The following is a 6,578-nucleotide window of genomic DNA, read 5'->3' as shown; positions in this document are numbered from 1 at the left end:
GTCAATGGACACTTGGGCTGTGTCCATTATTTGGCTATTTTAGATAATGTTGCTATAAACATTGACGTGCACGTACCCCTTTGAATTAGTATTTTGGTATTCTTTGGGAAAATACCTAGTAGTGCAATTGCTGGATCATAGGTTAGTTCTACTTTTAACGGTTTGAGGAATCTCTATCCTGTTTTCCAGAGTGGCTGCACCAATTTGGATTCCTACCAACAGTGAAAGACCATATGATTTCACTCATACGTGGAATTTAAGAAACAAAACGAACTCGCAAAGAGAAAAAAGAGAGAGACAGGCAAACCGAACCGTAGAGAACAAACTGATGGTTACCAGAGGAGAGAAGGGTAGGGGGATGGGTGAAATAGGTGACAGGGATGAAGGAGGGCACTTGTGATGAGCACCAGGTGTGGTATGGGACTGTTGAATCACTATATCATACACCTGAAACTAATATAACACTGTATATTATCTAACAGGAATTAAAATAAAAGCTTTTTAAAAAGAGGCCAATGAGAAAATGAAAAAGTATTCAACATCATTATTGTTTTAGGAAAATGTAAGTAAGAAACCACAATGAAGGGGGCGCCTGGGTGGCGCAGTCGGTTAAGCGTCCGACTTCAGCCAGGTCACGATCTCGCGGTCCGTGAGTTCGAGCCCCGCGTCAGGCTCTGGGCTGATGGCTCGGAGCCTGGAGCCTGTTTCCGATTCTGTGTCTCCCTCTCTCTCTGCCCCTCCCCCGTTCATGCTCTGTCTCTCTCTGTCCCAAAAATAAATAAAAAACGTTGAAAAAAAAAAATATAAAAAAAAAAAAAAAAAAAAAAAAAAGAAACCACAATGAAATGCTAATTTATACTGACTAGGAACACTGTAATCAAAAAGTCAGTATTGTGACTTTTGTGAGTGTGTGGAGAAAATGGAACATTCCTACTTTGCTGGTAGGAATATAAATAGTGTGGCACCTGCAGAAAATAAGTTAGCAGTTCCTTAAAATGTTAAATATAGAATTACTATGTGAACCAGTAATTCCAATCTCAGGAATCTATTGAATCTATTGAATATATTCAAACATATTGAAACAATATGTCCTCACAAAAACTTGTCCATGAGTGTTCATAGCAGTATTGTTCATAATAACAAAAAACTGGAAACCACCCAAATGTCCATCAACTGACAAACGGATAAACAAAAGGTGGTATATCTATACAGGGGAATATTAGTTAGCCATTGAAATGACTGTTTTATGCTACAATGTGGATGAACTTGGGAAACCTTATGTTAAGTGAAAGAAGACAGACACAGAAAGCTATATATTGTATGATTCCATTTATATAACATGTCCAGAGTAGATAAATCCATAGTGGTGTCCTGGGGCTAGACAAAGGGAGGAATGAAGAGACACTTTTAATGGGTATGGAGTTTCTTTTGGGAATGATGAAAATGTTCTGGAATTAGTGGTGATAGTTGCAGAACTTTGTGAGCATACTAAAAGGGACTGAATTGCATGCATTAAAAGGGTGAGTTTTCTGGTATATAAATCATATCCCCATAAAAAATTTAAAAAATATTTGAGGGCCTTGCCCTAGCAGTACTATATAAGAATTGGGGTGGTGGAGAGGTTGCTAGGGATTTGTGTTTTAATAAGCTCTCCAGGAGATTTTTGTGTATACTAGGTTTTAGAAGCACTATTTTAAAACATTAAATAATTAGGGGCACCTGGGTGTCTCGGAGTCTGACTTCGGCTCAGGTCATGATCTCACGATTCATGAGTTCGAGCCCTGCATTGAGCTCTGTGCTAACAGCCCAGAGCCTGGAGCCTGCTTCATATTCTGTGTCTTCCTCTCTCTCTGCCCCTCCCCTGCGCGCTCTCTCTCTCTCTCTCTCTCTCTCCCTCTCCCTCTCCCTCTCCCTCTCAAAAATAAATATTAAAAAAACATTAAATAATTTAAAAAAAAGACTAGCAAATTAGTGCTTAGAATGCCCTTTTTGGCACCTTTCTCTTATCAAGGGTTCAGAATATGCCCTTATAGATCTTTGTAACAATAAAAAATTTTCATAAGCCTATAGTAATAACAACAATAATGGCTACCACGTGTCAAGCAGATTTGTAAAAATCATATACTCATTCAGATTATAGTACTTCATGTTCTCCAGATTCTTTCTGCTGATGCAATGCCATGTAAAAGCTTTTATTTTCTCTTGGTCAGCTCTTTCTCCTGTTCCCCTCAGCAGTAGTTTAAAATTTTCCTGACCTGTTCTCTTCAAGTGCTCTTTCTCTGATAGAAAGTTCCTCAACTCACATCTCCCTGTCTTCAGACCCTTCTATATTGGTCCCTAGCTTTGTCTTGTTCTAATTCATTCATTCTTCTGTTGTTGATTTGAGCCATTCTGACAGATGTGAGGTGATATCTCATTGTAGTTTTTATTTGTATTACCCTGATGATCAGTGACTGTGAGCATCCAATTCTTCCTTCCTCCCTTCCTCCCTCCCTCCCCTCCTCCCCTCATTTCTCTTTCTTTCTTTCTTTCTTTCTTTCTTTCTTTCTTTCTTAAAGCTTTTTAAAAAAATGTTTATGTATTTTGAGAGAAATAGAGAAAGTGCAAACAGGGGAGGGGCAGAGAGAGGGACAGAGAGAATCCCAAGCAGCCTCCATGCTCTTAGCACAGAGTTTGATGTGGCACTCGGTTATCATGAACCATGAGATCATGACCTGGGCCAAATCAAGAGACAGACAACCAACTGAGCCAGTCAGGCGCCCCTAATTCATTCATTCTTATACACAACTTGTATTTATTGAAAAATCTCCATTGTTCATCAGTATACAATGATGAACAGGGTGGTCAATTTATAATCCAGCGAAAGAGGTCAAAATAGAACATCAAGGAAACAAGATAGAAATTGCAATACGTGATAGATGCTATTTCATAGCTTGGTAAAAAGGAACAGGGACCGGGAGTGCTTACGTTAGAATAATGGCCACTGAGGAGATGACATTTTAAGCTGACATCAGAAGCATCAAAATGGCAGAGCTCTGCAAACAGCCTAGTGAAGAGGGCTTCAGGCAGAAAGAAAAGTAAGGACAGAGGTAGGAAAGCGCTTGTGTTTTAATAAGTAAAAGGAGGCTGGCGATGGCTGGAATTTGGTTAGAAAGAGGAAGAGCAGTGTGAGTTAGGTCAGAAGGATAAGCGAGCCAAGTCATACAGAAACTTCTAGGCCAAGGAACAGAATTCACACTTTATTTTATTTGTAATGAAAAGCCTTTCAAATATTTTATGTTGTAAGAAGATAGGAGTTGTTTTATGTTTTAAAAAACATCTAACTTCTGCATGAAACGCTAGTGTGAAATTTGGACACAGAAACACAAACTAAAAGGCAATTCTAACAGTTTAGGAGAACAGTAGGCAAGCTGTCGTTCATGGGTCTGGCACATGTTTTTGTAAATAAAGTTGTATTGAAACACAGCCAATGGTGATTTTCACGCACATTGCCTATGACTGTTTTCGTGCTACAGTGACAATATTGAATAATTTTGACAGGGACCATACAGTCTACAAAGCAAAAATATTTGCTGTCTGGTCCTTTACAGAAGTTTGTCCACCCCTGCCTGGATGAGAAGTTTGATGGGAATATCAAATGGAGATGTAGAGATGTTGGAAGATTATGAATATATTTGGAGATGCAACCTTCCATACATGCTGATGGATTGGATGCAGGCAAAGAAAATTCAAGAATTATTTCTAGTTGTTTGATGCGAAAAATTGAGTGTAAGGTAACAATATTTACTTAGAGGTAAAAGACTGGAGAAGGAACATGTGTAGATGGTTGTGAAAATGAGAGTTCTCTTTTAGGCATAGAAATATCCAAGTGGAAGCATCAAAAAGGAAGTTGTATGTGAGTGTGAAACTCAGGAAAGAGGTCTGTGCTAGAGCTGTTGTGTGAGTGACATCAGCATAAAAAATTACTCATGGAATCCACCTAGTGGGAGAGCTAGAAAGAGGCCCTGGTCTAGAAAAGTGGCTCGAGGACTCCAATATTTGGTGGTCTCCAGTCTGAGAGTATCTGTCCTCATGTTTCAGTCATTTCCTTCTTTTCTGCATTTCTGATCCCTTCTCATCTCCAGGATTTGGCTCAGTACTTCATATTGATTTCTATCATTCCTAGAACAGCCTACAAAACAAATGCCATTATTCTTTGAATACATGTAAGGAAAACACAGTTCCAGAGAGCTTGATTGTCTTGCTACCTATCTTGTAAATGGCAGTTTCTGATCCTAGGGCCATACTGGTTCCTAGGGAAAGTCTTTATGCCATATTTAGTGGGATACAGCTAGACAGTGCTGTCAGCTGTCACTTCTCGTTGCTGTTCACTCCCTCCTGGAGTGCAATCTGCTTCACATTGTACATAAAAGCTTCACAAAGCTGGCCCTTTTCAGAGATCTGTTCAAAGAGACTTCATGCAGACGCTCATGTGCCTCTAATACCTTGCTAAAGGCAATGGCGTCATTAGTTACAAATAAGAAATAACAATGTAAACAGAAAAGACGTGTGTTAAATAGATGCGGCAAAGCCAAAGAGCCAGGCCAAAAGATACATGCCAAGAAAAATGTCTAAAACCACACAGCAGAACCAGGCTGGTGCAGACAACACAAGCTTCCCCGATGATCATGGATGCCACTGTTTGCTTTACTCCTTGCGATGCTGGACCGTGGGCGCTTTCATGAGAACTGCTGAAGCTGGAACAAGAAGTACCCACTATCACTGCCACCGCCCAATGCTGGAGCACCCTACCTTCTCTAGAGAGTCTCGCCACTGATAATTTCTTCAGTAAGTACTGAAACCTATCAGGGGCTTCTGAGAACATCTCCTGAGACATCTGTTTAAATGCATGAGAAACCTCACTGAGGACACAAAGGTGGATTTTCCTCATTTTTCATCCTCTGCTGGCACCCAGTAATAGCATCTTCATTCTAAATACGAATTTTGTAACAAGCCAAAAAATGCATCTTGCTTGGCATGGGGGCCAGCTTTTTGGCCAACCTTAGGTAGACAGTTAACAGTATCCCGCGTCAGGCTCTGGGCTGATGGCTCAGAGCCTGGAGCCTGTTTCAGATTCTGTGTCTCCCTCTCTCTCTGCCCCTCCCCCGTTCATGCTCTGTCTCTCTCTGTCCCAAAAATAAATAAACGTTGAAAAAAAAATTAAAAAAAAAAAACAGTATCATACTCAACAGTTATTCACGTGATATTTTCCAGAATTATTTTCCAATTGATGAGGCATTTGGGTTGTGGGATCCTATTCTAACTCTCTGGCCAATTGTTAGCCAACAACTCGGTAACAGGTGCCTTCAGGTTACTAATCTTTAATAAAGCAATTATCCCATGTTTATTCTAACACTTTCACAGTCGTTTAACATTTTGATGTCTTATTTGCCTTGTGAATAGCCAATATTCATTTCACATAAAGTACAGTAACCCTGGCCATGAATTCCCCTTTGATACATTCTACTATTCATTTAGCTTTCATCAATTAAAAGCTATTTGAACTCAATTCCTGGAGTCTTCTAAAAAGGATCCTCAAAAGAAAAAGAAACAATCAATCATTTTCTTTTCTCCCCACCTCTAGTTTCTAGTAGGTGAGGTGACTGATTTTTACCAGACTACTCTTGTGATAACGTACCAGGACATGAGAGAGGATAAAAATCGTCCTATCAATGTCATTACTACTATAGTCCGTGTTGGACTCCCATGCGATATAGTATTCATATGATCCATTCCTTTCTTGTTACAATATCACGATTTTGAAAATTGAAGTATAATTAACATACAGTTAGCTACACTAGTCGTACTAGGTTCAGGCATACCATATAATGAGTAAACAATTCTATATATTATTCAGTGCTCATCTATATAAGTGTCCTCTTAATCCCCTTTAACCAATGTTGAATGCCTCACAAATTGGCATGCCTTCCTTGCATGGGGGCCATGCTACTCTTCTCTGTATTGTTCCAATTTTAGAAATATGTGCTGCCAAAGTAAGCACTGCGATTTCACAATATAATCAAAGAATTTCAATCTTTCCATAATGTACCCTTGCTTGAAAAATCACCAGGACTCAAACCACAAAGACCCATTTTTCTGAATTAACTTATTAATGCATTCATTCCCTAGACATTATTGATCACCAACTGTAGGAGGGGCGAGGCTATTGTCGTATAACAGTAAGTGATAGGAAGGGCAGATGGTAATCAGAAAAAGGTCCCAAAATTTTTCCTTCCTTCCTTCTACCCTCAGTTTATTCTCTGATAGAGGCTTAGCAGTAAGAGAATAGATTTTAGTACTTCAGAGTCTAGTTTGTCATTAAGAGACTAAATCTCTGTACTATTACTATCCCTATGTCTCTTCTCTGATTCTGAGAGGCCATTTTCTTAGTTCCAAGCAGCGGTCTTCTGGTGGGTAGCTAAGTTGCCTCAGGGTGGTAGCAGAGATGCAAGTATGTCACTAGGATCTTGGTCTTTCAAGGACTGAGGATGTGAAAACTCTACTCAGGGAAGGAACCTTGGCTAGTCACAACCCCCAAA

At 39.6% G+C, this 6,578-nt stretch overlaps 1 non-coding gene across 1 annotated transcript; it reads right to left on the bottom strand.

Moving 5' to 3' along the window:
- Positions 1-5,932: 5,932 nt before the first annotated feature.
- On the bottom strand, positions 5,933-6,040 carry LOC132693426 (U6 spliceosomal RNA). Its single transcript, XR_009616809.1, has one exon. It is a non-coding gene; the product is annotated as a U6 spliceosomal RNA (small nuclear RNA).
- Between the last annotated feature and the right edge of the window lie 538 nt (positions 6,041-6,578).

This window comes from Panthera onca, chromosome B1 (assembly GCF_046562875.1).
Source record: "Panthera onca isolate mPanOnc1 chromosome B1, mPanOnc1 haplotype 2, whole genome shotgun sequence".
In the NCBI taxonomy this organism is placed as follows: Eukaryota; Metazoa; Chordata; class Mammalia; order Carnivora; family Felidae; genus Panthera; species Panthera onca.
This window is presented reverse-complemented; position numbering and strand designations above follow the sequence as displayed.